Source organism: Cupressus sempervirens, chromosome 4 (genome assembly GCF_028749045.1).
Source record: "Cupressus sempervirens isolate cs-2001-9-10 chromosome 4, ASM2874904v1, whole genome shotgun sequence".
Classification (NCBI taxonomy): domain Eukaryota; kingdom Viridiplantae; phylum Streptophyta; class Pinopsida; order Cupressales; family Cupressaceae; genus Cupressus; species Cupressus sempervirens.
In genome coordinates this window covers 605,881,081-605,892,731 of record NC_143121.1, presented here as the reverse complement: position 1 = coordinate 605,892,731, position 11,651 = coordinate 605,881,081, and the positions used below count along the sequence as shown (strand labels likewise).

The following is an 11,651-nucleotide window of genomic DNA, read 5'->3' as shown; positions in this document are numbered from 1 at the left end:
GTTAGAGGATAAGAAGGGATTACCTTCTAAGGCATTGCTTTGGCTTTTCATTATTGAGCATGTGACTCCAAACCTATGTTAAGTTTGGATAGTTTGGAGCGAGTAAGAATAGAGATGAACTTGGAAGGTTGGGGGAAGAAGAATAAAATCATATAGACGTTGTGTGAATGAGAGGAGAGAGAGAGAGAGAGAGAGAGACTTGGTTAAGAGATAGGAGGAAGAGATGAAAATAGGGAAAGGTAGAAAGGGAGAGAAATAGCCATCTATTTAACATAATAGATCATGCTTAAATCAATTAAATATCTTGCACTAAATTATGTGAAATTAATATCTAAACAACTTATACTTACGATTACTAACAGTGATTGGAACATTAGATCTATAACTAATTTATTTTGTATATCATGTATCATGATTGGTCGGTTGACCAAGTCAAATGCAAGAAAAGGGGCCTCAATGGTTGCGATAGTTTCCTGCATTCGCAAGAACTAATAAAGTTCAGATATATAATCTATTGAAAACTTCCTTCAAAATTTAATATTAACATAAAAGAGCTAAGTGTTGTGAGTAAGAACATGTAAAATAAAATTAATAATGAAATTGAATTTTTCAGCCTTCTGTAACCAATGAAAAATCAGAGAAGGCATGTTTTTAAATTATAAAAAATAAATAATAATGAATAACTATAACAAGAATGTTGAAGAAAATTTAATTATGTATCATGATTGGTCAGTTGACCAAGTCAAATGCAAGAAAAGGGACCTCAACGATTGCGATAATTTCTTGCATTCGCAAGAACTAACAAAATTTTGTAATTAGCCGATAGGCTATTATAAGGGGGCATTTCAGCCAAACCTGTCCGTTCATTCAAACTAAAACCGGATACCATTTCTGTATCAATCTTTAACACCGACTATATTTAGCCGATAGGCTTTCCCATTGGAGTTCACTTCAATCGAATTTTGTCTCACGCCATAAAGTTTTAGCTGATAAATGGTTTCAAATCAGTTTCTCTCACATGGCAATTGGTCCTCAGAATCATTTGACAAGAGGTGTGGACAAGGATCCCGATCTTGTCGATATTCTATTTTCCACGTATGAAAGGCGTGTGTACTTTGTCAAACAACAATGATGCATTTAACACAAGTTGAACGACTTTAAAGCTGCAACTTCAATGGACAAGAGGCGGCGAATTAATTTGCATCCTGAAGAATATGCTGGAACACATGCTGGATAACCTGGTAAAGTGATCAAGAACATTAAATATGTTATGGCCTTGTACAAGCTGCCTGTTAAAATGTTAGGATTTGGATCTACTTTATTGATGACATTGTGTGATACTATAAATTCATGTTTGAAGTGAATTTTATTTTTGAGGAACTTGTTATCCTCTTTTAAGTTTGTTATGCATTTTCCATTCTCTGTGCCAACGTTGTTGTTGAGTGAGGGTATTTTATTAGCTTTTATGATATTTTTCATTAGATTGATTCTACACGCTTTGACACTGACATGCTTTTTATTTTTTAAACAGGAGTATGCAACCATGCCTTCCACTTTCACTACATAAGTAGGTGGCTAAAGACACGTCAAGTCTGTCCTTTAGGTGTGAATTTCAATCTGTTTTCCTTCTATTAATGTTACAAATATTGCTTGTATTATCTAATGTATGCACATACTCATATATATGATTCGTGTATTATCTAATGTATGCAGATAACAGTGAATGGAAGTTTCAGAAGTATGGACATTAGATTTCATATGGATCTGATAGCATCAAGGCCATTTCAAAGAATATATATTGCCTCTAATCATATCGTAGCTGTTACATGATATTAGACACTGATAATAGAGATTGTGTGGCTCTGAAATTTTAAGTGATGTATTAGGGGATCCATTTTGGAACCTTCATTAAAGAGCTTTGTAATAGTACTCTCTTAATTTGTGTTTGGATCAGTTTTTAATATTTCTTTTTTGGCTTAACTATGTTGGGTATGTGATATTGATATTTTCCCTACTAGAATGAAATTGGTTCACTTTCTCAAGCTTTACATTTTAGATATAACATGAGCAGAGACCAATTCTATGGGGTAGTAGGGCGTGTATCAGTGTTACTTTTTTATCCAGAGTTTCATTTACTACTTGAAACATTATGCGTAACATCAAAGAGTAAAATTATGCATAAAAGGTATCTAAATGTTATATAGATACCCAATACATAAAACATTATACATAAAACCCAGGTAAATATTGTGCTGAAAAGATCTATATTTTACATAAAATTGAAAGAAATGTCTTTATCTAATGTTACTGATAAGATTGTAGAATATAATATTATGCATATTTCAGTTTTGCGCAGACATCTTAATTCAAATAGAAATTAATGGATTCTTTCTATTGTTGGTTGCTAGGGTTAGCCAAATGGAGCTCTGATTAAATATTTGCTTAGGATATTGTTGAAAATGGTGATTACCTCTTAATATGGTTACATTGTTATGGCTACATTGTTAGATCATATTTGGTGGACAGTACTAGGAATCTTCTCTTTATGATATATATTTGATATATTATTTTACTATATGATATAGTTTGGTTGATTTATTTAAATCTAACTTAACTTCTTTGTTTGTTGTACCAAATTTATTAGCCGATAGGCTTTCCCATTGGGATTGCCTGCAATCGAAAATTGTCTCACACCTGCAAACCATCTTCACTCGCTGGAAGGTATACCATCTTCAGTCAGTAGTTTTTTATCACCGACAAAAATATATAATATAGAATACTTCACCTTCTTATCTCTTGATTTACAATCACTTGATGTTGTGACTTGAGATTCAATTTCTGATTCTTGCATAATGAGGACAATCTTCAAGAAATCTGGGCTGTCAGTTTTTGATTCTCGCATAATGAGGAAAATCTTCAAGAAATCTTGTCCATTATGATTTGATATGAAAAAATTTGAGAAAAATCTAATGGAAATCTTGTCCATTATGATTTGCGTTAGTAAAACAAGTACATTGCATTCAGCCACCTTAAGCTTATCATTTCCTAGCTTTATAAAATCAAGCAAGAAACTTAGTCTTCTAATGGCGGAAAGGAACTGCCATTGAGGTTATGGACATCAAGATTAAGAAGAGCCAGAGCGGCGTAAACTGAATCAATTTGGGCGTAAAGCATATTGTTGTCTATCATGCCATTATTTAGTTGAAACAGTACATAATCTAACAGGATTTGGTTCGGATCGGCCTTGTAGGCAAAGAAAGGGTAGGTGTTTATGAGGAATGGCGAATGAGCCTGCGTAAAGAACTTGAGAAGCGGTGTGAGCAAAGTAGTCAGTTGAGGATTGAAAATGCCAGTGGATGGAGGGTAAGAGATGGAAAGTATACATCTGGAGTGCACAATGGAGACGTTAATGGAGGAGTCCAGGCCGAGGCTCACCAGCGCTGAATGGATATTTTGCATCACCTGTGCTAGATTCTTCATGAGATCCGTGTCGTTGCCCATAAAAACTTCATTTCCCACTGCGATGCTCGTGATCTTCGTGGCCGGTAAGTATGCCTGCACATTTGTCTTTACCCAATCCTCTGCCTTTGCTTCATCTGTCATGTTGCTCACGTATTTGTTTCCCTAACCCACTACAAGTTCCACTTCAAAATTTGCAAAAGCTCTCAAAACTCGCAGATCTGCGTTATATAATTTTTCCTTTTAGATGTTGATTGATTTCAGAAGCCCCACGACCTACTCTGGAGCTGGCAGGTTGTCCGCGATTTGGCCATAGTTGATGCGCCCGCGTAGAGTTTGAAGAGTGTAGCAGGGCCGGTTAAGGATCCGGATAACAAGATGTGTGTGAGGTGCTTTACCTTTCTCTTTCTGTGCAAATGTAGATGAGGTTGATTCCGACTTCTACTCTCCTCCATCAATGCCTCCCTTGTCCTTGTCTTTGCTTTCTCTTCACAGTCGAATCCATCCTTTTGGACCCACGACTAATGTGAAGATATGTGGATTATTCGCTCGTTGACTCGATTGGTGTGACCCCATTAATTTTCTTTCACTTCTCCCACTTGGCCTTATTATTATCGCTGAAATTCTTGTCTGAACCTACCAACAAATGGTTCACCTTTGGCGGCACAAGCAGACGAATGTTGCCATCGAGTTGACTGAGCGAGTACCCTGACCAACTTTAGATTTCCTTCCATCACCAAAACATCACTTTTTGTTTGGCCCACATAGCTATCAAACATAAAATATTGTTGTACCATCCAAGGGGGGTCAGAGTGTGACGGTTACCATGCCCGTCATGCAACTCTTATTTCAACAATTTTGCTCTGAAGACAAGGGTTAGGTTTTGAAACTGGAGGATGGAGGGCTGTATTTTCAATTTACAGTCAATCAAATCTTCTCATCTATATTTTGTAATATTGTCAAATGTATATTCAGATATTTTTTGGATACATAAGTTCTGTACAGTTAAATATTTGAAGTATTCAGATATTTGGATACATAAGTTCTATCCAGTTGTTTTGTATAAATTTGATTTTAAATATTTTAATTTATTCTTCTTATTAAATTATACAATTTCAGATTAAAAAAATAAGAGAGCAAGGCGAGAGGTTAAAATCTTTCTCCTACTAAAATGATTTGTACGTTTTTTAAAAATTTGTAACTTTTTGTTTTTCATAAAAACAAAAATCTATTAAAGTTCAAACATTTGGAAGTATAGGAATAAGACGAAGTCAACATTGATCAAATTGTGTCCTCATAGTTGACTGTCAGTTTGAAAGTCTGTTAACATAGACAAATTTGCAATAAATTTGTAGTCACATGTCTTTTGTTAAATATGATCCTATGTAGTATTCTCATGGATGGATGGATAGGCCATAGATAAAAAAAATATTATATGATTTCTAACTTATAATATTGTTGTGTATAGTTTTTAATATAAATTTGGTGAAAATATTTTCCTATGATTAAACTCTATAATCTAATATTAGGAAAAAAAAAAAAAAGAGCAATCTTGAAGAGAAAAAAAACCTTTGAAAGTTTGATCTAATATTTTTCTCCTTTAGTGATGGGTCACAGTGTGATCGGAAAGGTTGATGCTAAAAAATAGGAACATAATCTATCCATAAAACACAACTAACAACCTTGAAAATTTCTCAATTTAATTCTCTTCTATTAAAATGATATTTCTTTCAACATTTACAATTTTTACTTAGACCAAAAATTTACATTATCCACCAATGATTAAATGTTTAATTATTATTTATCAATTATTAGTATTAATTAATTAAAAATACTTAGAGTACGAAGAACATGCCAAATTTGAAGTCATTAAAGAAAAAAAAAGAATTTTTTTATAAAGATGTATACAATATAATAAATAATGTTGATAGAATGAAATTTAAAATGTGTCAAATTTTGCTTTCTTTGGTAATGAAGCATTTTATGAAAAATTGTTTAACAAAATTCATTTTGTAGAAGATTACTTATATTAAATTATAAATTTAATAGAGCTATTAGAAATATTGTAAAATGGAAAAAATGTAAAGAATGCAAAAATGAAAAAAAAAAAAAATTCTTTCCAATATATTTTTGAAAATAAAATAAAATATTAAAAGTTTATTCAAATGGAAAGAGTAGTCATATTCCTTTATCAAATAAACTTTTTATATATTTGTAAATATTATTCAAAGAAATTTTGATTTGAATAGAAAATATTTACAATTATTAAGTTTTTGAATTTTACTAAGTAAATAAAATTGGAGATAGTAAGCAAATAGTTATTATGAGCTAATTGTTTTTTTTGAAAAAAAAAAAGATATATAGATGAACACTATAATATATAAAATAAGAAATTTAAGAAAACAAAAATGTGGGAAAATTTGCAGTGTATAAGATCCTAAATTTCGATTGTAATAGTATATAATCTACAACAAATTCTTTATATTAATTTTTAATTTTTTTATTATTGAAATCAAGTTTTATTAATAATTTGTTGACAAAACTTGATTGCAATAGATATAGCCTATGACAAATACTAATAAAGATTCTATAACAAAAAAATATAGATAATTTTGAAAAACTTAAATGCTTTCATTTGTGAATCAAATTCATACTTATTGTACTTGTCGTAGGAAAATATTATACAATTGGCTCAATTTGTTGTCTTATAGGAGCCCTTTTATTGAAGTTACTCCATATTGCATTTTTAGCGAAATGTAGATAGAAAACTTGATTGCAATAGTATATAGCCTACGAAAAATACTAATAAAGATTCTATTGTAATACCCCAAAATTGGCTCATTGCCACGATACCAATTCTGGTCTATATCTGACCAATCTTAAAGTCCTATTCCATTAGGCAAATTCTTATTCGGCTACTCGCTACTTGACTTAATTGTCAAATGCAAAAAATCGTAATCTGCATTCATTATGCTTTTTATTTAATTCCTATAGTATTTACTCATATTAGTCACATTAAACCTATTGATTAATATTTAATTTAATTACTAAGTATTTATACTTTAATTAAATTAAATTATATCCTAAGGCTAATGTACTATGGAATTAAATTTATTTAATTTAATAAATGTGCCTATTTTAATTAATGAAATGAAATTATTTAATTAAATGGAGAACTTACTTCTAATCAATTAAACAAAGTTATTTAATTAAATGGGAAGTCATTCCTAATTAATTAAATGAAGTTATTTAATTAAATAAGAAAAGTGTCTCTAATTAATTAAATAGAATTATTTAATTAAATAGAAAGGGTAATTATGAGAGTATATCTCATTTTATTAAATTAAATATCTCACCAAAATCTCTCTTCAGTTCAAAAAGGGAAATTTCTAATTCACTGTTGATCAAAAAGGAATTAAATCAGTCAACTCCTTATTCTACTCAAATTAAATCAATTAACTCCCTTTAATTTGGGAATCTTCCTTTATAATTGAACTTCACCTTTAATCCTGACCGTTGATTGAAATCGATCTCAACCATTGATGGATTCTAGGAAAGTCTATTTAAGAGACCCTCATCTCTTCATTTTTTGGGGAGAGGTTGAATGAGAATTTGCATCGAATTGTTGCTGAATTGTGCATTCATTTGAGCTCATTACTTTCATAAGATATTCATTTTCTAGTTTAATCTCATTTAGGATAATATGCATACATTTTAGCATAATCTTCTTTTACATGTTCTTAGATTAAACGTGCATACTCCATTCTAAATTAATCTGCATTCTCATATAGATTAATTTCATTTCTTAAATCTTTCGTTCTTAGAGGGTCTGGTTGCTTAACACCTCAAATCTGAGGATATCTAACAAGCAATTCCCTTTAGATAGAAGGCAACAGGTCGCCTTGTTGGCTGATTTTTGGATGAACAATCCAATGTTCATTCTGGAATGAATCCACAAACAATGACCGTGTTGAAGTGTGTGTGAAGCCTGAGGCCACATTTTCACATATACATCTATAACAAAAATATATAGATAATTTTGAAAAACTTAAATGCTTTCATTTGTGAATCAAATTCATACTTATTGTACTTGTCGTAGGAAAATATTATACAATTGGCTCAAATTGTTGTCTTATAGTAGCCCTTTTATTGGAGTTCCTCCATATTACATTTTTAGCGGAATGTAGAGATTATAAACTATTATTAATCTCATAATAAAGTTTTTCATTTAATAAAACTCTAGGTATTATTTACTAGTTTTTTTTGCATTTCACCAAATTTGGAATAAAACTTTTAAAAACAGATAATTTAATATCAATTTTAAAAAGATATACAATTATATTTTTATTTTGCCCCTATCTTTCATTACAACCTTAATCTTCATGCAAGAAAATGTGTTATTTAATCTAATTATTTTGTTGTTTCTAATTATATTACTTTTTGTTAGAAATTTCTTGATTTTCAAACCATGTGATGTATTCTCAGAAATCAATGATATTTATAATGACTAGTCCTAAAATAAGACAATTTAAATTGTCTATCCTAATGTCTTTTTAAAGTTTTAATGGCAGCTAATGTTATGGTACTATTAGTTATTGTTCTATAGCTAATTTTTTTTATAAATAATTTAATTTGTATAAATTTAGTCGTTATAACTAAATTATTTGTACAAATGTACTATTGAACCAATAAAGCTACACAATTCTTCTAATTATTATTATGTCCTCATCTACTAGATAGATGAATAAGCCAATATTGACACACTTGATAATAGTATAGTGTCATTTTGATTGGTGAAATGCAATGGATAGACTATTCAACATGCAAAGGAATATTGAACATGAGTCCTTTCCTTATCATTTACATTTTTTCTATACTTGATCTACAACTTATCATTTGACATTTATCTCTACTCTTTATCATTACTAATAATAAATAATAAAGTGTGATAAAAATTGTTGATGAAATGTAATATAGACATTGTCAATGACAATAATCATTTACAAACTATCCATTTAATAATAACAAAATAATAATCTCTTGGTTGAGAAAATCTCATAACAACACTTTTGTCTTGTTTGACTATTATGATGAGCAAGAAAACTTCATAATGAACACTTAAAGATATGAGCACCTTGACCATAGATTGGTCTAACAGTTTATATCCAATAATAATATAACCATAATGGGCAAACATTGGAAGCTCAACAAGTTTTGGTCCTTTTTATATCTAAGATTTATAAACTTGAAAATTTGGTTGACAATATTTATGTTGTATATTTATATTATGATTTTTCCACTTTCTCTCTTAAGGATACAAAACCTACTTGTGTTATGTTGGAGTCCTATTTGTTCCCACTTTTGAAGCTGCCACAATCTTTCCTTTTTAATGCCCTTGTATGCATAAATTTGAAGATGAGAAATCATTTAGCAACTTTTAGACAAAAAAAAAAAACTAGCTCACAAAATAATGATAGAACTTATTTAAAATAATAAGTAGAGGGATACAAATTAATGTATTATTCATATGTAATATTATAGTATAAGATATCGAATTAATAAATATCCTTAACTAGATATCCCAAATAATATTTAATAGGGTATCCTATACTATAATAGCTATTAATATCTTATAGAATATGAATAGTTTATTATATTCTATGAATATACTATTAATAATAATATATTAATAACTATGTCCCACTTATAATACTAGCTCCAGAAATATTAAAATGTGGGATACAAGAGAAGATTGTTTTAATAATAATAATAATATTAATATTAATAGAATGTTTTACTAATTACATTCTACATTTTACACCATTTCATCATATGTACTTCCTCTTTTCAATCAAAACCATTTCCCTTTTTAATACAGCTTTGTGTTGGCTAGTCATGAATATGACTCAAATTATGTGTGTATTTAAATGCAAAACAAATTGTTTCAACAATTGTACATTTCAAACCAATTCTTCAAATTGAAATGTAGTACATTAAATAAAATATTAATGTTGTTCAACTTCTGAATAAGTAAATTGTACATTACCAAATTGAAATCCTTCTTTTGTTTTACATCTCTTTAATGCTTCTTTAAAAACACAAACCTATCCGCGTTTCAGGTGCAAGTGCTAGTTATTCGATCTCATTAGATCTTTTAATATCTCATTAGATTTTTTAATGATTTGTGAGATCTCTATATTGACTTCTCGAAAAGTGTAATTATATATCAGAACATTAGTATCATTGATGATTCTTATGATTTTGAATTATAGTGGAAATTCTGCATATAAGATGGGGGATTGTGAGCTATTCTGATAAAGTTTCTTCTTTATCTCTAATTGAAGTCCCTGCAACCGCGGACCAAAAAAGAATTTAAACATTACTCCTATGTTACAAGGAACGAAAAGAAGTTCCAAATTTTCCTGACGCTGGGTTTAGTAGGATGTAGAAGAAACTCTAGTGTTTACATTCCTTTCGAAGAAAATAAAACGGCAAATTTATCTACAAAGACTCCGGCAGAGTGCATGAAATCAAACATACTCTGCTTAGTTTAGGTGGAAGGATGTTTTTTTGCGATGCTATAGTAGTCAGAGCTTTCTTTTAACACATATATTGCATGCCGGAAATTGACAGAAATCTGTGAGTGGAATGCTCTGCTCCTGGTGGACAAGGAACTGTGGATGAATACGGTAGCCTGCAAAGCCTCCTCCCTCGTATGCATTTTTTGACATGCAGTTAAAAGCCGCCATTTTCCTAAATGACGTCTCCATAGTTGAATCTTCTTTGAAAAATATATTTAGATAGGTCTCAACAATATAATAGGAAAATTTCAAATTATTTAGTCCGTCTTATTTACTAAAAATGTATATATTATAACTATCTAGAGATTGTGTTTTTTAGTTAATTGTAATATTTAATAGTGATATTGGCCTATTTATTTTATAAAAAAATTGCAAATAAGTATATAATTAACATCATCATACTATGTTGTAATTGATATGTATCTTGTCTTTACTCTATTGTAGATCATAGATGTGATCCAATGTTGATTTGGAATCTTTTACATAATTATCATTTTAAAAATGTATTCCCTTATTTCATGAATATTGAAAATCTGACATTTAATTAATACATAATAACCAATCTAATAACTTATTGCATAATTTTTGTTACAAATATGTAAACCTTTATTTAGTTCTTTCATATGGGCGAGAAGATTATCAACACAAGCTTTCAAAAGAAATGCACTTTCCTATATTCCTTTTGATCAACAACCCTAGATATTGATCTATATAATGCTTGCATACTATTTATATAACTACAAAACTATATTCGCAAGTTAGCTATGATTTCCATGAGTTTAGAAGATCCATTTATATTCTTGAATTCTAAATAATTTTTAAATACAAGTATAGACATTTTAGGCATGCTTCATGCTATTGATGTTGACAATGGAACGACAAAGTTTTAATTTTATAACTATATCAAGAGTTAAGTCACTAGACAACTTTCGTATAGAGCCACCATTATCCTTTGACCAATATTCAAGAATTAAAAATAATCCATATACTATTATTAGAAAACAAGAAGCGTCTCAATTGCAACAACTCTCACTATAGAGAGAAGTACATAATATCATGCTTTCCCAAGTGATATATATGACTCTCTGTGTGTTACTTCATTGAAATTTTAATTGGTTGCACTTATGCATTCCAATGTCATCTTTCCCTAATGTATAAAGTTGTTGTTTCATAGGTATGGTGAAAAGATGCATTTTGTGGTCATGCAGTGCAATTTTCTAATTTATGCATATTTTCATATATCCAATGTCAACTATTAATGTTGGAATTTTTAGAGTTCATGACATGAAACTCTTTAGAGTGCACCCATCCTAAATGTTAAGATTAACTCCATAAAAATATCATATCTATCCAATTGAATTAGTAAAGGGCAAAACCACTACTCCGTAAACACAATTGTGGTTATAGAATATTTTTTGGTAAGAATCAAATATAAAACTTGTGGGTCATTGTCTTGCGCAATACCTATGCAATCAAGTAATCAATACAGAGGTGAATCCAAAACAGTTGTGCCTCTAACCATGTTTACAACTTTGGGTAGCATGTTTTTTCTACACAACTTGGATTATAACTATGTAATTTATAACTTGATGAACATTTTTTGGTAAGGCT

At 29.8% G+C, this 11,651-nt stretch overlaps 1 pseudogene; it reads right to left on the bottom strand.

Moving 5' to 3' along the window:
- Positions 1–3,072: 3,072 nt before the first annotated feature.
- On the bottom strand, positions 3,073–10,208 carry LOC149562687 (glucan endo-1,3-beta-glucosidase 11 pseudogene; annotated as a pseudogene).
- Positions 10,209–11,651: the final 1,443 nt, after the last annotated feature.